The sequence below is a fragment of the Capra hircus genome, chromosome 21 (assembly GCF_001704415.2).
Source record: "Capra hircus breed San Clemente chromosome 21, ASM170441v1, whole genome shotgun sequence".
NCBI classification, from domain to species: Eukaryota; Metazoa; Chordata; class Mammalia; order Artiodactyla; family Bovidae; genus Capra; species Capra hircus.
Genome location: NC_030828.1, coordinates 48745978 through 48769629, shown reverse-complemented (window position 1 = coordinate 48769629; position 23652 = coordinate 48745978). Strand labels below are relative to the sequence as shown.

Sequence of the window (23652 nt, the reverse complement as noted above, 5' to 3'; positions counted from 1 at the left end):
ACGGTGATGTCATCAAATAAAATGCCTGTGAGCCACAGAGTCACACACTTGTCCCTCCTCTTCCTGACACTGCCTGCTTCTCTGGAACACCAAGATTCACAGAAAGCATCCCCAGAAACGATGTGTGCTCAGGGGATGTGATTCATCACACCCAAACTGTAGATGCCAGTTGACAGTAAACTCAGCTTCCTTTCCCTTCACTTTTGGGTAGCTAAAGGCCTTAACAAAGATTATAAGCCAAATGTTTCCAGGCCTCCAGCTCAAATCCAGCATAAATTCTAAGAGTCCGGATGAGAAAGTACCAGATTAAAGTAGAGTAGGAAGTCAAGACAAGGAGAGTGTACCCATAATTCTCTAGGCAAACAGCAGGCCTCTATAGATGAATAACAGAAAAACTTGAATACAGAGCCTGTGAAAAACTATTACTAAATGAATTAAACAAATGTGATATGAGAAAACCAAATGAAAAATGTTTGTTCAAAATATGCTTGTAATTGAAGAAACTATTTTAAATATGGATTATTCACTCAGGTCTCCCTTGCTGGTTTTGAGTATAGAGGAAAGAGATCACAAGGCAAGGAATATAAGAAGCCTCTAGAAAATGGAAAAGGCAAGGAAATGAATTCTTCCCTGGAGCCTTCATAAAGGAACACAACTTCACCAACACCTTCAGTTAAGGCCTATTCCCTAATCTATTTTGAGTTAATTTTAATGTATGGTATAATACAGTTCATTTTTTTGCTTGTGGACATCCAGTACTCCCAACATTTACTGAAGAGATTTTCATTTCTCCATTGCATATTCTTGCCTCTTTTGTAAAAAATAACTGACCTTATATGGTTTGTTTCAAGACTCTCTGTTCTGTTACATTGACCTCTGAGTGTGGGTTGTTTTTTTTTTTTTTTTGAACTGTGATCCTTTATTTGCCTCTTTCTGGGACTGTTTTTTCTCTAGATTTTTTTTTTTTTACTTTATTTTAATTTACAATACTGTATTGGTTTTGCCATACATTGACATGAATCCACCACGGGTGTACATGCGTTCCCAAACATGAACCCCCCACCCTCCTCCCTCCCTGAGTGTGTTTTTATACCAGCATCATACTGTTTTGATTACTACAGATTTGTAATTTGGTTTGAAGTTAGGCAGTGTGATACCTCCAGCTTTGCTGTTTTTACTCAAGATTGGTTTCAAATTTGAGGGTCTTTTATGGATCAAACAAATTTTAGAATTGTTTGTTCTATTTCTATGAAAAATTTCATTGGAACTTTTAGAGAGATTATACTGAATGGACATTTCAGCAATATTAATTTTTAATCTATGAATATGGAATATCTTTCCATTTTGTCTTCATTTTGATCATCAATGTCTTACACTTTTCAGTGTACAGATCTCTCACCTCCTTGGTTATATTTGCTTCTGAGTAAGTATTAATATTTTATTATTTTGATGCAATTATAAATGATTACTTATTTCTTTCTGATAGTTCATTGCTAAAGTATAGAAAGGCAACTAATTTTGTATACTGATTTTGTATCCTGCAAACTTACTGAATTTTTATTAGTCTTAACAGTTTTATAGAGAAATCCTATGGTTTTCTAGACCTAATATATCATCTGCAAAAAAAAGACTTCTGTTCCTTGTTTATTTGGATTATTTTATTTTTTTGTCTAATTGTTCTGGCTACAACTTACAGTACTATGTTCAATAAAAGTGACAAAAGTGGCATCTTTGCCTTGTTCCTAATGTTAAAGGTAGTTTTCAGCTTTTCACCATTAAGTATGATGTTAGCTGTGGGCTGGCATCACCAACTCAATGGACATGGGTTTTGGTGAACTCCAGGAGTTGGTAATGGACAGGGAGGCCTGGGGTGCTGCAGCTTATGGGGTCGCAGAGGCAGACACGACTGCGCGACTGAACTGAACTGAAGTAGCTGTGGGCTTGGTATCTTGGAAACCCATCCCTCATGTGGGGGTCAAAAGCTGAGGTGCTAGATGTGCCGTCCAAACTCTGCTTCTCAGGGGGAAGCTGGGAATAGGCATCCTCTCTCAATAGTATTTCACCACTGGGTGCAGAGTTTATAGTGAGCGTGTGTCTCAGCCTTTCCTACCCATTTTGTGTTTTTTCATATGTCTGATATATAGAAATTGCTTAGCTAAGTTCTCAATTTTTTTTCAGAGAGAATTTCTTAGAATGTGCCTATATACATGATGGTTCCATGAGAGGAAGAATATTCAGGAGCCTCCTATGTCATCTTGATAAACTCTCCAAACTTTCTCTATTCCTAGAAGACACTGGAAGACACTAAAATGGCTCACTCATTACGTGTCTTAACTTCTTCTAACATGCTGAGGCTAACCAGCTAAAAACTATTTCACAATCCCTTGTACCTAGGGTCCTAGTATTTAAGTTCCTACCATCAGATGTTAAACTGGACTTTGGCACTCACTCTGTTGGTGTGGTTTGGGACAGCAGTGGCACCAGCTGGCACAGCAGCTATAACAGCAGCTTCCTAAATTGGCAGACTATTTTCTGCTCATAGCAGAGGTTCAGGAGCTAATAACTTGTAGTCATTTCTTTCTGATACTATAGCATCCTGCTTGGGTTAAAATAATCTCCTGACAGTCAGTGTAAGTTGGGAACCATTCCTGGAAGCTCAACCTAGAATCTGTGAGCCATTTAATATTCTGAAGAATCTCTTTGTGCTCAAACTGACTATAGTGAGTTTTAATATCCAAAACAGAACACTGACCAAACACTACTTATTCATTCTGAAGAAAATTTCCATCTGTGAAGAAAGAGATTTTTGACCAAGACAGCAATTCAGACACAGATTTCACTCTGCATATTTGACTTTAAGTCAGTAAAGCTGCTGCTGCTGCTAAGTCACTTCAGCCTTGTCTGCCTCTGTGCGACCCCATAGACGGCAGCCCACCAGGCTCCCCCGTCCCTGGGATTCTCCAGGCAAGAACACTGGAGTGGGTTGCCATTTCCTTCTCCAACGCATGAAAGTAAAAACTGAAAGTGAAGTTGCTCAGTTGTGTCCGACCCTCAGCGACCCCATGGACTGCAGCCTACCAGGCTCCTCCGTCCATGGGATTTTTCAGGCAAGAGTACTGGAGTGGGGTGCCATTGCCTTTTCCGAAGTCAGTAAAGCATGAACCACCTAAAAAAAAGAATGACAATTACCCTGTGCTATAGTAGGTCCACGTTATCTACTTTATATATAATAATGTGTATCTGTTAATCCCAAATTCCTAATTTATCCCTCACCCTGCTTTTCCCTTTGGTAACCATAAATTTGTTTTCTATGTCTGTCAGTCTGTTTCTGTTTTGTAAATAAGTTCATTTGTATCATTTTTTTAGATTCTTCATATAAGTGATATTCAATATCATATATCAATATTCAATACCCATAATGGAAAGTAATCTGAAAAATAACATACATATTTACATATATATTAAACGGAATCACTTGGCTGTAAACAGAACCTAACACAACATTGTAAATCAACTATTCTTCAATTTTAAAAAAAGAATGGCAAGCAATGGTTTTTTATGGTCCTCAGTGGGCATTTGACTTGTTGAAATTTGGATGTAGCATTTAAAAAGATATCCGAATTTCTTTACTAAAACTTGAGAAAGTAACATGCACTGTTGTCCCATATATTTCTTTCTATAAACATGCATCAGGACTTTTCCATATAAACACCTTCAGAAGCAGTAACTACTCATCTGCATGAACCTACAGGCCCTGGGAAGGTCAAGCATTGATTTGAACTCCAGTAGGAAGCATGAGACTCAGAATCCAGGTCTATTACTCCTGGAGCCTCATGGCTGTTCTGTCTGAATTTAGTTATCCATCTTTCTTTACCTCTGGGCTGTAGAGAAGCTCTACATATCCTATTCTTTTAACCCTATTTCAAGTACTGACTGATGACCACCTAAGAAGGATATGTGACACTCTCCATGGTTTTGACTTCTAGTCCCATGATTATTTCCTAGGTGCACAAACAGTAGCTATAGAAGAGACAATAAATTTTTGTAACAGATAGTGTGACAACAGGAAATATTTGAGTATCAAAGGTATAAAGCATCCTGGGTAGTTGAGATATGTATCAAAAAACAGACCTAGTTCCTGCTCTTAACTGACAGGCAGTGCCCATTTTGCTTCTGAGCATTTCTGCTTGCTTTGTAAAGTCAGAGCTCAAACTGAAACAACAGCAAAAAGCACAGATGCAGAGCTTAATTTGAACTGGATTTCTATAAAACTCACTTAAAATCCATTAGACTATAATAAGCAATTTCTTACCAATAGTGTACTCGTACCTGGAAACGTCCAGAACTTAACCATTTTACACTCCTTGCATATGGAAAAACTAACAAATAAATCCTTTATGGAAATTTTCTATATTTCAATAGGGGTTTAGATAACCCAGGCTTTTGCATTGCTTAAAACTTATCTAATAGTACACTTAAAATCTGAATATCAGTTATATAAATTTTACCTAGAAAAAAAAACCTGAAAAAAAATTAATTACATGAATGCTAAAATGTCTAGGAGTGAAAAGTACCTATGTCTGCAACTTAGTCTGAAATGCATCAGAAACTTAGATGCACAGAAGGCAAATATAACAAAATGTTAACAATCATAGATTCTAGGTGACAGATTCAAATATTCTTTGTATTGCACATTTCCATAATAAAAAGTTTAGAGGAAAAATGGTCCACTATAGCAGACCAATCAGAGTCTCCTAAATGATCCTAATCTGGGACCAGAGGTGAGGAACTCTATTAAAAAAAAAAAAAGGCAAATAATGCAAATATGATAGATCATGGACGGAAGTTGCTTAGTCATGTCCAACTCTTTGTGACCCCCATGGACTATACAGTTCTCCAGGCCAGAATACTGAAGTGGGTAGCCCTTCCCTTCTCCAGGGGATCTTCCCAACCCAGGGAAAGAACCCAGGTCTCCCACATTGCAGGTGGATTCTTTACCAGCTGAGCTACAAGGGCAGTTTATTTTGTAGGCACATGGAAGATGCAGAGAGGTGCAGAGGACCCTAACTAGCTCACTTAACATTACCCTACTAAAGAAAAACCTGCAAACACCAACTGAAATCCAAAAGCACAGGTTTGGGGATTTTTTTTTTTTAATATCTGCAGGGCATGTTTTTTCAAGTATTTTTATTACACTGAAAACTGAAAAATTGGTCTGCTTTCTGTTTCAAGGTAATAAACTGCTACTAATGCCTTTAAGGAAGTGGGGATCACACAGAGGGAAAGGCCCTTTACTGTAGGTAATCTTAGTGGGTTTGGGGGGTGCAAAACCAGGATAAAGAAAAAGGGAGGAGGAGAGACAGAGGCAGGGAGAGGAAAAAGGGAAATAGGAAGGAGATGGAGAGAGAGGGAGAAGGAGAAAAGGAAAAGAAATTGAAGTTCCAAGGCCAAGAAGGGTAAAAGAGGAGCCAACCAGATAAAGGGCTGAAACAAAGAATTCCGTGAAACTTCAAGATGGTGCATGGCTGAAGGACATTTTGAGACCTGGGAGGCCAATTCACTTGTGCTTGTTTGTAGTGCTGCTGTGTAAACTCTATCCTTCATCCTTTCCCCAAATCATCACTAATATCTCTTAGATTCACGAATATTTTCTGTGAATTGGCTTTTACTGGGCAGACAGGGAGCTGTTTTTCTTCTCGGGTCAGTGTAGTGGAGAAATCTTGAGGCGGGCTTCAGCCTCCCACAAGCCTTAAATGAAAGGTATCCAGGTCAATTTTATGGAGATCTCTCGGGCTCAGGATGAATGGAAAGGAGGAGGGGGGTGGGGTTCTGACACTGGCATTTTCAATTGGCCTGTTGAGAAAAATAAAAAAATTCAAACTTAGTTTTTCTCATCCATTTTTAATCCAGAACACCCTCATTACCAGATATGGAAATTCAGGAAAGACATTTTCAGCTTTTGGCAATCAGTCTTTTTTCATGGGGTAATACTGCCACCTGCTGGTATTTGAAAACAGAAATACCTTTATAATATTCAATAGTTTTAAATTTGAAATTGTTTAGAAACCTAAAGAGACTTTCATTTATTGGCAAAATCTTCTTTTGTGCTAGAATACAAACTTGTATAAAAGGAAGTTCTTTGTCCTCAAAGACTTCGTATTATCTAATGGCAAACTTAACAAAAACACTTTCTTACATTTCAAGATTCAGGTACCATTTCATCAGTAACACTTACCTAGGATGACCTTGGCCTGCAGTGGCTTGGGGGTGGGGACTGAGGTAGGGGGTGGGTTCCCAAGGAGAGATTGAGGTGGGCTCATGGAGAAGGCAATGGCACCCCACTCCAGTATTCTTGCTTGGAAAATCCCATGGATGGAGGAGCCTGGTGGGCTGCAGTCCATGGGATCATGAAGTCGGACACGACTGAGCAACTTCACTTTCACTTTTCACTCTCATGCTTTGGAGAAGGAAATGGCAACCCACTCCGGTATTCTTGCCTGGAGAATCCCAGGGACAGAAGAGCCTGGTAGGCTACCATCTCTGGGGTCACACAGAGTCGGACACGACTGAAGCGACTTAGCAGCAGCAGCAGCAGCAGCATGGCAGTGAAAGCATCAGATCCTACCCACTAGACCAGTGGTCCATGACACGGGCCCCAGCCTGTTGGCTTTGCAGAAAATTTCCACAAAGATACAGAAAATAGTGAAGCATGTGAAGTATTTATTAAGAGGAAAAAGAGTACAGTACATGTGGACAGACACGAGCAGACTCAGGAACAGTCCCTGAGTTGCACTGTCATGGCAGTTTGAATTAATTTTATGGGGTATTTCTTACGGGTTTCCTTTGGCCAGTCGTTTTGACTGGCTGGTTCAGTCCACATTCGGTATATCTTAGGCTCCTCCCATGTGTGCACACGCATCTTTTAGCCAAGATGGATTTTACCAAAAAGGCGTATGGGTATAGAACATCCTTTGACGTCCAAGGAGACTTTTTTGTGCATGCGTGGTTGGGGAGTTTGGGCAGGGGCCAGCCTTTTCCCTTAATTATCCTGCTTTTCTCTTCTTGGAGTTTCAGTTCATAGGGAATGAATCTCCAATTGCCTTACCCTGGGTGCAGGGCAATCTGCCTTCTACCTCAAAACTTTTTGACAGCAAGTTCTCACTCTTCTGAAACAGAAATTGACTACTCCCTCCCTCAGGCCCTAGTTCACCCTGTACATATTTCTTTCTTGGCACATACAATATACCACAGTACTTGTTTTATTACAACATCTGTCTTCTATAACCGGACCATAAATTCCTTGAAACTCAGGGACTGTATCTTTTGAGCATTTATACTCCTAGCACCTGGAACAGAACCTGCACATTGTAGCATTTGGTAAATGAATAAATGAATGACAGTCAAAAAGCACAAGCAAAGTATTATTACATATAAACTTTTATTAATTCGAAATAACTTTAAATATTTTGGCTTCAGACATGCACATTATGTACTTCCTTATATATATATAAATATGTGTGTGTGTGTGTGCTCATTCAAAAAACTCACATTTTGCAAAATTCATATATATGAAATCAGTAGAATAAAGAACAAATATGAAGCTACCTCAGCAGGTAATTTTCCCATCAGCATATAATCCATAAACTCTTCATTTTCATAAGTTAATCCAAAACAACATACTGATGGACTCTCTCATCAGTTAAGAGCACCAACAAAGACGAAACATTCGGAGTAAATAAATTTTATTTATTTGATAATGAATCAGCGTTATTGAGTTACAAAAGAAACGGAAAGTTGTGATATTTGAATTATCCATGTTAGTTACACAACCCAGGATCACAAACAGAGCTGAGTTTGAGATCTATTGACATCTGCATATGAATTCCGTGGAACTCCAGGGCACCCAAGTCCCCTCAGTTTGAACAAGAACTAAAGAGTTCTCTTCTTCAGAACTCTTTGGAAAGGCACTTCCAGGGAGCCTGGCTGTTTACCCTCAGTCAGGAAATAGTCAAAGAACATGCAAATGAAGTGTGGGAGGTAGGAGACCAGTTCTTACAGGGGTCTATATACATGTACTCTTAGCGGATAATCTGGATACCTCTATTTCATTAAGCAAAAGCTGATGGAAATTCCTGTGTGTTCTTCCCATTCGCCTCACACCTTCTATTTCCCACTCATTCCTCTTTCCTTCTTGCCTTCCATTCCAAGGTTGATCTCATCCTTTTCCAGTTAAGTTCTGAGACCTTAACTCATGAATTATCTCTTTATTCAGTCTTCCTTCTCTTTTCCTCACCAGTTCCTCCCTACGTATCAAAACACCAAGCTTCTTCTGTCTTGGGGGGAAAAGAGCCCTCCATTGAGTCCTATTTCCAAAGAGCCCAGTGACAAATCCCAACTCCTTCTTACCTTCACCATCAATCTTCATAAAAGACTTTACTTGCTGCCACAGTTATCTTCTCCCTTTGATGGCACAATTTCTTGAGACCTGAGTTTTCTCAGACTTGTATCTTGATACTGCTTTCCTCCCCCAGATTACCAGTCATCAACAGACTTGTCAGCTTCAGTTACTCCGACTCAACTCCTGACGTTTTGGGCATTATCACACTCGACTGAACATGCTTCTCCCCATCTTCTGCACTCCATCCTCTTCATACTTCTTTTGATCAGTTCTCAGTTTTCTTCCCTGGAACCTCTTCTGCTTCCTACCTCTAAAAGAGAAGGTAGAAAATGAACTAAACAGTTCAGTCCTCATCTTGTTCTCACTTGATATACTCTTACTTAGGGATTTCATCTATTATTTCTGTCCTTCATTAACAAAAATCTATTAAGGGCCACCCATGTGACAGGTACTTATCCTTGGAGTTTGTGATTCAGTGATGAACAAGACTGACAAGGTCCCCCTTATCATGAGCTGATATTCTTATGTACATGTATATTGGAAGGGAAGGGTAGGTAGTGACAAATACTAAACAAGCTGCAAATAAATAGGAAAGTAGCAAAATATGGTAACAGAAGCTTGGCAATTGAGTCTTGTTAAAGAGGCACTCTGAGCTTAGCTTCCCCAAAGCTGGCATAGGTTAACCCCAGAATATCTAGCTAGGGAGATAGCCAGTTGAGGTTTCTGTGTGAGGCTGAGGGTCATGGCTCAAAGTGAGCCATCCAAGCTGAACTGACCCCAACTCACTGCCAGATTTCAGAGGGGTCTCTAACACCAGAGGTCTTGAGAGCCGAGAAGCATCACTGGGCTCTGACCAAACTGAAGGAGAGGAGTCCAAACAGAAGAGCAGCAGCTGACAGAGGACATCACCATGGTGACCAGAGGAACCGTGAGACAATATAGAAATCTGAGAATCCTGCCTTCTTCAAGCCATAAGATCACAGAAGCCACCCCTCCATCACATACTCAGATAACAGAGAAACGCTTAAGAGAGCAGTTATACTAAGACATTAAACACTACTGAAAACTGAAAGGAAATGTTTAAATGCTTACACGAGCCCAAGTTTAAAACCTGGCAATTTCCTTGTATTTTTTGTTACTGTTATTTGTTTGTCCCCTCATACTACCAATCCCCCAATAACCAGCAAATTGAGATTTGTAGAGGGTGAATGAGAGCAGTGATAGCAAATAAACTTTTCCCTGCAGTTCTGAGTTGTGAAATGGGTAGGCTTATAACATGGCTATGTGTTTGTCTCTGATTCTGACCTCTTTCTTGAGTTCCAGACCAGGAACAGACACACAGATGTAGAGAACAGACTTGCGGACACAGCAGGGGAAGGAGAAGGTGGAATGAATGAAGAGAGTGGCCCTGACATAAACACACTGCCATGTATAAAACAGCTAGTGTGAAGCTGCTGTATAACACAGCCTGGTGCGCCATAGCGACCTAGAGGGCTAGGACAGGGGGATGGGAGGGAGGGAGGCTCATGAGGGAGGGGAGAGATGTATACTTACAGCTGATTAATGCTGTTGTACAGCAGAAACTAAAAACACTGCAAAGAAAGCATCCTCCAATAAAAATAAATAAATAAATAAAATGTATCTGTCTCACCTACAGACCAACTTTTCCGTAAATCCTTTGCCTCAGTTAAGATGAATTTCTGATCCTCATAATTAATCAAACTGAAAATGCTGGAGTCTCTAAAGTATCACAAGCCTAACCTGAAATACAGTTCAGATATGTTTATTTATAGTCTCTGCCACTCTGCTAGCTCAGGGCCTCTTTAATTTCATCTAAAAGATTAAAGTCTCTTGACTGGTTTTCCTGGGAACAGGGCATGAAGATAGTCCTGTGGGAATGGACATAAAATGTGAGAATCTTTGGATTAATGTATTATTAACATATTAACACCCATTAGAAAGTACTCCTCCATGGAAGAGGCACTAAACAGCCAAGTATACAGAATACTAACCAGCTGACATCATCCATCATGTCACTGACCACCTTAGTGCTGGCATAATGGGCTAAGCTGCCAGGGTGGCAGAAACAGCAACTATGCATGGCCCCAACAGTCTGGGCTCCCTCTCACCAAGGCTGATCTAGCTAAGTGCTAAAACAGATTATCTAAGCTGAAAGAGACCAAAGCTGAACCCCCAATAGAGAACATTTCCCCCAGGAGACCATCAGACAGTGTAAACTGATTACACTGGACCCTTTTCCACTCTGAAAGGGGCAGTGATTCACTTTGACCAGAATCAACACAATTACAATCAACATCCAATTACAGATATGGATTTGCCTTCCCTGACCACAAGTATAAATGTGAGCTTGTGACTTAGAAAATTTTAAATGATGCACATTTATGACTTTGCCAAAAATCAACTCCCAAACCTAAATTAAAAATAAAATGGAATAAGGAAAGAAGACAGAGACTTAACACCAGTACCTGAGATTTAACAATGTTTCTAGTTCACTTTATATCCTACAGAACTTTGCTACCAACCAGATGTACTAAAGCAAGGGAGGTATCAATACAGATTGCTCGGTCCACTCATCCTATTACATACCACAACATTCAGAAGCTGCCAATCTGAGACAGTGATCTGGAATGCTTGAAAAGCATTCTGAAGGCATGGTTGAGGTGATGATACCATGTGAAGATAGGACACCCTCCTCTGGGTTGTAGTTATGCCCTAAATCAGTAAGCATTATGCTATAGCATCTGTAAGAAGTAACATACACGTAGGCAAGAAACAAGGGGAAGCAGCAGGAATGGCCTCCTCAGTCCCAGTGCCCATTTAGAAATTTATATTTCCTTTCCCTGCAAAGCTAGGTTCTATGAATCTGGAAGTCCCTTGTCCTCGACCAAGGGACAGAGCCCATTAAACTTTAAGTTACAACTGTCACCTGGTCACTCCAAGTACCTTGAGCCAAGAAACACATCTGGCAGGAGTAATTGATCTTGATCATCAGAAAGAGGCAGGGCTTCTGTCACAAAAGTGCAGGGTATTTTTTATTGCCAGATGACAAACGTATGCTTGTCATATGATGGGCATATATGAAAGGGATCTCTCTCTTCATACTCCTTTGTCCAATTTTGACAACAAATGGACAAATACGACAGTCACAGCTGGACCATATCAGGTCTAGAGCTCACAGTGCAGCTGAACTTCCTCCTCTTCCAATCCCGCTTTGTTCACTCCCTGACAGGTGGTTTTTCAAAAGGCACTCACCAATAAATCTTTTGTATGCATTCTCTGCCCTTTTATCATGGCACATTTCTTTGTCATGTTAAAAAAAAATGCAGGCTCACCTATTTTCCCTGCCCTAGAATCAGCTATTTCCAAAGAATCGGAAGCACTCTACTGCAAAAGAAACTGGTTAATCTAAGCAAAAGTCTTTCAGATTTCTATTTTGAAAATTTTCAGGCTGAAAGGTTGAGAAAAAAAGAATACTTATTTAGAGCTTATAGTAAACATTTTCTAAGCTGGCCTCTAACCACTAAAACTGGACCATGTGTATATTGACAACTTCATTACTTAGCACCATTTCCTCTTATCTTTCCATTTCCCATAATCACTGTTCAAATCCTTTTGTTGGTTAGTGTATTTTCTCAAGAATCCTCAAACATCTGCACATCTCTCTCCCTGACAGGTGACTGATAACTTAGCCCAGTATAGGATTCACCAATGTAATTCTATCACTAGTTCAGTGACATTATCCTACCATCTTCTAGTCTCCAAAGTTCGATGCAGGAAATTGAGTCTCACTCTCATCTTTTTTTTTCCTTCACAAGTAACTTTTTTTCTCTTTCTGGAACCCAGCAAGATTTTGTTATCCCTGAAACTTAAAAAATGTATAGGAACAAATCTATTAGTTTTTCTCATCAATGCTAACTGAAATTTGGACTGAGGGAAAGGAATGGGGTATTCTTCAAAATGCAGATCTTCTTTCTAATATGAGTTCTTACAATTTTCTTTTTTTTTAAACCTTGTAGAACTCCTCCTTGTATCTCCTGAATCTATTAAGTTTATGTCTTCTTTTGTTATTCCATTTTGTTTTTAATCTATGGTTGGTGGGGAAGGTATTTTTGGCAAAGTCACACATGTGCATTTAAAATTTTATAAGACTTGTTATGAAAAACATTAGGCCCCACATATTTCAGGGGCTTTCCTGGTGGCTCAGACAGTAAAGAATCTGCCTGCAATGCAGGAGACCTGGGTTCGATCCCTGGGTTGAGAAGATCCCCTGGAGAAGGGAATGGCAACCCATGAGAATTCCATGGACAGAGGAGCCTGGTAGGCTACAGTGCATGGGGTGCAAAGAGTCAGACATGATTGAGCAACTTTCAGTTCACTTCACAATTCCATACATTTCAAATTTCTCACCCTGGAAGGCAACAGCTTTCAATTCTTCCTGTTGGTTTCTGGTATTTATCCCCAGTCTCTACATAACATGTTTACAGTCTTATGTTCTTACTACCAGTTACTGACTTTACTATCTACTGATAATATCTATTATTAATACAGAAGATGAGAATTTAGCTCTCTCACATATAACCACCGTTCTTACCCCATCCCCTCCCACACACACACACACTTGGGTTCCCACATTCTTCCAAAATCTTATAAAGTTATGATAAATCAATATCCATTTTCTCCTAGTCTCTCTCCCTCACACAGCTCCCCTAGCCAGCCCTTCTAAAGGTCTGTGGTATCAATACCACAGATAATACTGCAGATAATAAGATAATACTGCAGGACCCATATCTATTGTTTAGATTAATATTGTTTATGTTGACCATGTAAATACTATGATAGCTGAATCATGTTTACTATGATTATTTTCTCTAATTAAGAATTATTTTTTGTTTTAATATTTCTCTATGTTTTAACATTAATTTTTCTGTTTTAACATTAATTTTTCTATGTTTTAACATTAATTTTTCCTCCCATATTCTCCAGAGCTTGTGTAAATCTCTTCCCAATACAGTCAAACCTACTGGGTATTTTATTCATTTCACCTTCTTGAAGAAGTCTCTCCTTAAGCTTTCTGACCTGTTACAATCTAGATCAATTCATTTTCAGGCCTGCTACAGAGCTATCATTTGATGTGTCTCTTTACCCACATTCAGTAAATTCCTTTGTCTCTTTTATGTTGGATCCTGTTCCCTCAATTTTGTTTTCCTCTGCCTTGATTTACACCAGTATTTTGATTATGCACAGGCTCCAATAATGCCCACAGAAATGATATGTGGAAAATCAACCTCTGAATGATTTTGTTATAATTTATTTCTCTGCATGAATTTGTTCTTAGTTCTTAGATATTCTTAGATATTGATTTTTCCAATCCACTAATTTGGATTGATCTCCAGAGTGACTCTCCTTAAATTCATCTTCTAAAGTTTAATTTCAGTGATTTTTTTTCCTATGTTTATATGTATGATGGTTAATTTTATGCATAAACTTGATTGGCCAATAGGTACTCACATTAAATATTATTTCTGGGGTCTATGAGGGAGTTTCTGGGTAAGATTAGCATTTGAATTGGTAGACTCACTGGAATGCCTTGCCCAGCTGTGGATGGGCACCATCCAATTTGTTGAGGGCCTAAATGGAGCAAAAGGTGGAGGAAGGACGTATTTGCTTCTTTTCCCCAGCTTCACCGAGCTGAGACATCTCATCTCATCTTCTGCCCTTGAAGTGGAATTTACCTCACTGGCTCCTCTGGCTCTCAGGCCTTTAGGCTCAGACTGAATTACACCACTGCCATTCTCAGGTCTCCAGTTTACAGAGAGCAGATCATGGGATTCCTCAGGTCCTAGAAGTTCTGCTTCTCGGGAGAACCTTGACTACTACAGATTTTGGTACTGAGAGTGGGATGCTGCCATAACAAATAACCTAAAAAGTGGAAGTGACTTTGCAACTGGTTTACTAGTAGCAGCTGGAAGAGTTTAGAGATACACACTAGAAATATGAGCATCAAAGGTATTTATGCTAAGGGTTCAGAAAGAAAAGAGGAGAGGAGAGAAAACCTCAGTCTTCTTAGAGAATATTTAAGTAACCCTAAGGAGAATGTTGGTAGAAGTATGGACCACAAAGGCCATTAGGATGAGCTCTCAGATGGAAATGAGGAACATGTCATTGAAAACTGGAGAAAAAGTGATCCTTATTATAAAGTAGCAAGGAACTTGACTGAACTGACTTCATTTTCTAGTGTTCTGTGGAAGGTAGAACTTGCAAGTAATTAAATTGAACATTTAACTGAGGATATCTCCATGCAAAATACTGAAGGAGTGGCCTAGCTCCTCCTGACTACTTATGGCAAAATGTGAAAAGAGAGAAATGATTTGAAGATGGAATTCTTCGGCACAAAGGAACTAGAACTGAAAGATTTGGAAAATTCTCAGCCTACCTATATGGCAAAATAAGAAAGCGTTCCTTGAAGAGAATACTAAAGGTACAATAAAGTCCACAAAGCAAACCACAAGAAATACTTAAAAGTAAATATATTACAAGTCACAGTCACTGATCATAATTTAATAACACATGAAATAATTTTTAAAAGTTTGAAATACCTTAAGGATTTGAAAATTAACTCCTGATTAAGGAGAAAAATCACAAACACTCGTGATTGCATGCATGCTAAGTCACTTCAGTCTGTCCAACTCTCTGCAATCCCAGGGAGTATAGCCCACTAGGCTCCTATGTCCATGGTATTCTCCAGGCAAAAATACTGGAGTAGATTACCATTTCTTCCTCCAGGGGATCTTCCTGACTTAGGGACAGAACTTGCTTCTCTTGGGTCTTCTGAATTGGCAAGCAGGTTCTTTATTCACTAGTGCCACCTGGGAAGCCCACAAACACTTAAGAAATTAATGAAAAAGTAACTACAAAAAATATACAGAACACAGAAAAGGCCATAATTAGATAAAAACTGATGTCCTTAAATCCTTTCATTATGAAGACAAATGAGCACAAGTACAGAAACAGGTTTATCCTAAGTATTTTTTAAAAAGCACAAAGTTAACTAAAAGAAGATTTGAGGAGTGAATAGATAAAGATAACAGATATAATCTATGATACAGAAAAACAGTAGAAGAGTTACTAAATAATTCCAAAAGATGCTGTTTTAAAGACTAACAAACAAGATACCTACACACACATACAAACACACACACCATTTAAGATCCTGCTTAAAAATGTGAAGACAAAACAAATATTAGCAAGACTAGAAATAAAATAAATGTGTGATTTCCTAGAAAATACAAATAAACCAGAGAAAACCAAGTAGAAAACCAACTTGATGAATTACCAAAGAAGGGAGTGGAAAGGTGACTATTATTTTAGATAATAATAATACATCCAAAAAACCTTTAAATCTTAGTCTACCTTTTAGGAACAAATAATTACAATATTATTTAAATTATTTCATATCAAACAGAAAGATGAAAGGTGTCTCAATTCATTTCATGAAGCCAGCATAAATTTATTACCAGAACTTAATTTAAAAAATAAATCCTAAAGGATAAACCATTCTAATTATTTCAGCTACTAAGACTGTATTAAAAAATTACCCTAGTAATTATTGACCTAAGTGTAAAGAAATAGAGGAAAACAGTAGAATGGGAAAGACTAGAGATCTCTTCAAGAAAATTAGAGATACCAAGGGAACATTTCATGCAAAGATGAGCTCAATAAAGGACAGAAATGGTATGGACCTAACAGAAGCAGAAAGTATTAAGAAGAGGTGGCAAGAATACACAAAAGAACTATACAAAAAAGATTTTCATGACCCAGATAATCACCATGGTGTGATCACTCACCTAGAGCCAGACGTCCTGATATGTGAAGACAAATGGGCCTTAGAAAGCATCACTACAAACAAAGCTAGTGGAGGTGATGAAATTCCAGTTGAGCTATTTCAAATCCTGAAAGATGATGCTGTGAAAGTGCTGCACTCAATGTGCCAGCAAATTTGGAAAACTCAGCAGTGGCCACAGGACTGGAAAATGTCAGTTTTCATTCCAATCCCAAAGAAGAAAGGCAATGCCAAAGAATGTTCAAAGGACAACATAATTGACTCATCTCACACGTTAGTAATGTTCAAAATTCTCCAAGCCAGGCTTCAGCAATACATGAATCATGAACTTCCTGATGTTCAAGCTGGTTTTAGAAAAGGCAGAGGACCCAGAGATCAAATTGCCAACATCTGCTGGATCATGGAAAAACCAAGAGAGTTCCAGAAAAACATCTATTTCTGCTTTATTGACTATGCCAAAGCCTTTGACTGTGTGGATTACAACAAACTGGAAAATTCTGAAAGAGATGCGAATACCAGACCACCTGACCTGCCTCTTGAGAAATCTGTATGCAGGTCAGGAAGCAACAGTTTAGAATTGGACATGGAACAATGGACTGGTTCCAAATAGGAAAAAGAGTACGTCAAGGCTGTATATTGTCACCCTGCTTATTTAACTTCTATGCAGAGTACATCATGAGAAATGCCAGGCTGGATGAAGCACAAGTTGGAATCAAGATTGCCGGGAGAAATATCAATAACCTCAGATATGCAGATGACACCAGCCTTATGGCAGAAAGTGAAGAGGAACTAAAAAGCCTCTTGATGAAAGTGAAAGAGGAAAGTGAAAAAGTTGGCTTAAAGCTCAACATTCAGAAAATGAAGATCATGGCATCTGGTCCCATCACTTCATGGGAAATAGATGGGGAAACAGTGGCTGACTTTATTTTGGGGGGCTCCAAAATCACTGCAGATGGTGACTGCAGTCATGAAATTAAAACATGCATGCTCCTTAGAAGAAAAGTTATGACCAACTTAGACAGCATATTAAAAGGCAGAGACATTACTTTGCCAACAAATGTCTGTCTAGTCAAAACTACAGTTTTTCCAGTAGTCATGCAAGGGTGTGACAGTTGGACTATAAAGAAAGCTGAGCGCTGAAGAATTGATGCTTTTGAACTGTGGTGTTGGAGAAGTTTTGTGAGTCCTTTGGACTTCAAAGAGATCCAACCAGTCCATCCTAAAGGAAATCAGTCCTGAATATTCATTGGAAGGATTGATGTTGAAGCTGAAACTCCAATACTTTGGCCACCTGATGCAAAGAACTGACTCATGTGAAAAGACCCTGATGCTGGGAAAGATTGAAGGCGGGAGGAGAAGGGGATGACAGAAGGTGAGATGGTTGGATGGCATCACTGACTCAATGTACATGAGTTTGAGTAAACTCTGGGAGTTGGTGATGGACAGGGAGGCCTGGCGTGCTACAGTCCATGGGGTCACAGAGTTGGATGTGACTGAGCAACTGAACTGAATTTAATCAATTTGATTTCAGTACTGACCATCTGGTGATGTCCATGTGTAAAGTCTCTTGTGTTGCTGGAAGAGGGTATTTGCTATGACCATTGTGTTTTCTTGGCAAATCTCTGTTAGCCTATGCCCTGCTTCATTTTGTACTCCCAAGGTCAAACCAAAGTCAAATTTACCTTGATGTAAGGTATCTCCTGACGTCCTACTTTTGCATTCCAGTCCCCCGTCATCAAAAGAAATCTTTTTTTGATGTTAATTCTAAGAGGTCTTACAGGTCTGCATAGAATCATTCAGCTTCAGGTTTAAAATTGGGAAAGGAAGTACATCAAGGCTGTATATCGTCAACCTGCTTATTTAACTTATAGTACATCATGTGAAATGTCAGGATGGATGAATCACAAGCTGGAATCAAAATTGCTCAGAGAAATATCAAGAACCTCACATATGCAGATGATAGCACTTCAAGGCAAATAAGATAGGGAAAATGTGGAAACAGTGACAGATTTTAATTTCTTGGGCTCCAAAATCAATGCAGATGATGACTGCAGCCATGAAATTAAAAGATGCCTACTCCTTGGAAGAACAGCTATGACAAACTTGGGCAGTGTATTAAAAAGCAGAGACATTACTTTGCTGACAAAGATCTGTATAGTAAAAGTTACGGTCAAAGCTATTTTCCAGTAGTCATACATGGATGGATGTGAGAGTTGGACCATAAAGAAGGCTGAGTGCCAAAGAATTGACACTTTCGAACTGTGGTGTTGGAGAAGACCTTTCAGAGTCCCTTGGACAGCAGGGAGATAAAACTAGTCAATCCTAAAGGAAATCAACCCTAAATACTCATTGGAAGGACTGATGCTGAAACTGAAGCTTCAATAATTTGGCCACCTGATGCAAAGAGCTGACTTATTGGAAAAGACCCTGATGCTGGGGAAAATTGAGGGCAAGAAGAGAAGGGGGCGACAGAGGATGAGATGGTTGGATGGCATCATTGTCTCAATGGACATGAGTTTGAGCAAACTGAGGGCAATAGTGATGGATAGAGAAGCCTAGTGTGCTGCAATTCATGGGGTCAAAAAGAGTTGGACATGACTTGGTGACTGAACAAGGGATTGGGATAGGGTAGGTGAAAAGACAAAGCACAGAGGATTTTTAAGGGCTAGAATACTGGATACATGTCAGTTCATGGGACTACAGAGAGTTAGACACAATTTGCAACTGAAAAACAACAAAAAATATACACCAAGAGTGAAACCTTCTATATACTATAAACCAGGGGTGATAGTGATGCATCAATGTTCAGGTTCATCAATTTTACCAAAGATACTACTCAGGTGTATATGAGAGGGACAAGGGGTATGTGGGAATTCTTTGTGCTCTGTGCTGAATTTTGCTGTGAACCTAAAACCACTCTAAAAAATAAAATCTTTTAACTGTGCAGATTTCTTGTGAATCAATTTATAATCCAACTTCATCAGACAAAAATCACACTCATAAATTGCAGTATATGTCCTTGAGCTTCCTCTAGGTATCCTGAGAGACAATTCTCTTAAAATTCTTAGAGGACATTTTCATTTAGTAAAGATGTGTGAGGCATGGTATATCCTCAAGATGGACTACTTGCCTTGGTGAAGCATGACATTAAATTTCCTGAGGCCTTATCAAACAGTGTCACAATCACTCCCTTGGTTTCATAGTTAAACCATGTGAATCTAGAGTAAATCACAATACTCTAGATTTAATCTCTTCTCATAAGATTTTTCTTAATTTGAAAATTGTCTGCCACCTGGAGAAAGTAGAAAAAACGTTTTATTTTCAAACTCAGTAAGTTCTGGTTCTTTTATATTTAACAATTCTTTTCTTAGCTTCTCTCTCTTAGTCTAATTGGACTACTATTAATGAAATGGCCAGAGGCTTGGTGACTTATAAACCACAAAAATTAATTTCTCACAGTTGTGGATCCTGGAATCCAAGATCAGTGTGCCAGCATGGTAGGTTCTGGTGAAGGCCAGAACGTTCCAGGGGGCAGATTGCCACCTTCTCACTGTGTTATCTCATGGTGGAAAGGGCTAGGGAGTTCTGCATGGTCTCTTTTATAAAAGCACTAATCCTATTCTTGAGGGCGCCACCATTCGGACTTAAGTGCTTCCAAGCACCTCCCCATTTCCTAACACCTTCACACTGGGCATCAGCATATGAATTTTGAGAGATAAAAGCCGTCACACTAGCACTTCCTCCTGTCAAGTTTACTATAAGCAGCAGAAACAGCCAGACAACACCTTTGAATTTGTTCAGTTCATTATAACCATTTTCTCTTTTCCACATTACCATAAGTGACAATGTTGCTAAACTTTCTGCTGTTGCATAACAAGGATCTTTTCTCCTGCTCTCAATGATACTTTCTCACTTTCCTTTAAACCGTCACTGAAATCTTCCTTGACCACTAGGCTTCCACTAACAATCTCTTCAGTGTCCCCCCACCTTCTGCCCACTGTCTAGTCCTGTCTAGTTTAGCTTCAGTCACCACTACATTTTGAGGTTTCTGTCACATGGCACCACATCTCCAAATACCAAAATCTAACTCAGTTTCTATGACTGCAAAACAAATTATCCCTAAATTTAGTGGCTTAAAAGAACAACAATATTTGCTCAAGAATCTGCAATTTATGCAGCGCTTGGTAGGGATAATTCATTTCTGCTCTATTCAAGGGAGACATAAACAACAAAGAACTACAGATGCTATGATAGATGTTGTAAAGAACAGATGAGGAGCACAAAGGAGGCAGAGGTTAATTCCACCTGAGAAATTACAGAAATAAGTAACCCCTGAACCAAAGTTGGGCGCTGATATGAAGAGGAGCAGGTATTAAACAGTGGGTTATATTTGGGAAGCCACTATATTGGTATGAATAAGTCCATTAAGGTAGGAGAGCAGGAAAGAAGTAATTAGTGAGAACTGAGGCTAAAAGCAAGGCTGAGAACAGACGATGTTTCAACAGGAGTAAGCAAGAGGCCTAGGGTTAAATCAGGTGTAACACTACCACAGGGAACAGCTGCAGCTGGGAATTATTGGGGACTCTAAAGAACTACAACTGCTAAAGGCAGGCCCCTATGATGAGAGTCAATAAGAAGAAGGAAGTCCAAGAGGTACTATCACAGAGAGGTACTGTCACTTCAGTGGTATCTGAGAGAAAAGCTACCAGGAAGAAAAGCAAGAAAAGGTCAGGCTGGGGTTCCCACACATTCTGTATTTCTAATTTACACATCCCACCTTTACCTTGGGGAGAGAAAAGGTTTTCCCCAGTATCTACTTGACAGTCAGAGGTGGTAGTGATCATGAGAATTTCAACACAATTTCTCTCCAGAAAATCTTCAGAAACTCAGTGAGGGCCTGTGGTTGTTAATACAGGCCAGATTATTCTCTCAGGTTCATGGTAGGAAAAGCATAAACCTGGAAAAGAAGACTGCATTCTCTCAGATCCTCTCTCCTCTCTTCTGCTCTCCCTCCCTCTCCCAGTCTGTTTCCCTTTCTCTCCCTTCTCTTCTCTCTCTCTCCAATTTCACCTACTAGATTTCTATATAACCACAGGTAAATCTCTTATTTCAGGTCCACTAGAAACCAATAGCATGAACTCTCTATGGAATCCTGACTCCCTATTATATGTTTTCTCTTTAGAAGAAGTCTTTTTGTTTTTAAAAGAAGTGAAGTTTTTATTTGCCAGTGACACTTTCTGGAACAGAATTGAGAACATTCAGATAAAAGATTATTACTCTATAAAATAAACACTATCTTACCAAGCCTTCCTTTCCTAACATACAAAACCTTAACAGCTTTCTATGCCTAAAGGAGTCATGATGACAACTGAAGATGCTGTCAGTTCTTATAGCTCAGTGGACAAGAATTATAGGGGAAATTTCAAATAGAATCACTAGTGCAACAACTGGCGCCACTCAGATAAGTAGGTATGTATGAAGAATGAGGTAGGAAATAATGTCTCCTATAAACTGACAAAACATGAACATTACTTCTAGTAGCCTAAATCTCACTTATGCTTGAAAACAAGCTTATATGAAACCTACAAAGAACCTGATCAGATGAAAAAAAACATTTTTTAAGATTTAGATTCAGGCAGCTGTAGCAGGAGTTGGTGGATCTATTTTTTATTATTTCAACACTAATATGACTCAGTTATTTACTTGCGTTTCCTGATTCTTGCTCCTAAAACCAACTGCCTATATCACTGTAACTTCTGCTTAAATTAAAAAAAAAAAAAAAAAAGTTTCACTGACCAGCAAATGACCATTTCCCTTACTCCAGCAGTGCCTCCATGGCAGCATCTCATAGGCCCTGGCTGGCTACAGCTGGAGGGATGGAGTACTGAGTCCAGCCATCACCAGTCAGCTGTTGATGAGCTGGACAAGTCCCGTGGCACTGCATTGAGCCACGATCTGCAAGGACTGCCTAGAACTGCTTCCCCAGCAAGAACTGTGACCATAACAAGCTCTACACAGATCAGGTAGTATTCTGCTCTAAAACCTACAGGCACTAATATGCTCTGTTCTCAGCTTTTTGAGAACTCAGCCCAAAGTGCTATATATCAATTTGCTACTGTAGTCTACTTTGAAATTTACATTATCTTTTAATTATTTAGTTTAGTAGCTCTATTTAATAGCCCTTTTCAAAGAAAAATCTTTGGGCCCAATCTTATTGACAGCTGGCAGCAGAAATATTTATGTTCTTTTGATTATGCAGTAGCTTCTTTATCCCAAAACTGCTCCCAGAGCAAGATTAATGCACCCAAAAGACTTCACCAAAAAAAAAAAAAAAAAATTTTCCACATTCTATTGAAAACAAAGTAAGTCAAGGTAATTTTCCTTTGTTCAGAAAACACTGGAAGGTCTTGTATCTACAACAGGTTCCATTTGGACAAGTAGATTAGAATCTTGTATAATATTCTTAAGAGTGAGCAAATGTATTTATTTGGCTATTGCCAAAAGGAGACACATGCAAAAAATGAATAAATAAATAAAGGCAATTGTGTCTGGGTAGTGATCTAGATAGGAGTTAGGGGGAAAGAAGAGAACACTGCAAAATATGACACTGGTGACCGGCTATAAAGGCCACTCTCCATTATACAGATTAAAGATTCTCCAAATTTTCTGCAAAACTTCCATAAGACACCTTACAGAACTGCAACATTCATTTCAGAGGCAAGTGGTCTAATGACAAAAAGGATGCTAAACATAAGACCTGAAACTATACAAGTCCTAGAAGAAAACATAGGGTAAAAGCTCCCCGATACTGGATGTGACCATGATTTTATGGATATGATACCAAAAGCATAAGCAACAAAAGCAAGAATAAATGGGATTACATCAAGCTAAAAAGCTCCTTCACAGTGAAAGAAAAAATATAAACAAAATATTTAACAAATATTTCTTGAATCTGGGCTGGTTTCATGACTTACTTTGGTCAAAAGGGTCCAACAGAGTGACAATCTTCATTTCTCAGCCAGTTCAAAGTCTATACTTCGAAAGTGTTTCCAATTCTGCTTACCTCACTTAGATCCTTGCATCTGTCATGTGAACAAGTCTAGGTTAGCCTGATGACAGGATGAGAGACACACAAGGCTCACTGCCCCCATGACCTCAGTCAAGAGTTCATCATCCTTATAAAGAATGGTGAAAACATTCTGAAAGAAGGACTAGAAAATAAAGGCAAATATATTTCGCAGAGCATACAGCAAAAAGAAAGAGGAAAATATGGAACAAATGATATAAAAAATGGAATATAACTTTAAAAGATTCAGTGTCACATAAACAGAAGTTCCGAACAGAGAAAATCAAGAAAATATAGGGGAGGAAATAATTAAATAAATAATAGAAG

The 23652-nt window shown here is 39.0% G+C and overlaps 1 long non-coding RNA gene across 2 annotated transcripts in view; it reads right to left on the bottom strand.

Annotated features, from left to right (window-relative positions):
* Positions 7476–23652, bottom strand: part of LOC102188715 — a 44844-nt gene continuing 28667 nt past the window's right edge. For both annotated transcript variants that reach the window (XR_310915.3, XR_001297035.2), the window contains one exon: positions 7476–8708. This is a non-coding gene — a long non-coding RNA (uncharacterized LOC102188715). The remainder of the gene's footprint in view (positions 8709–23652) is intronic.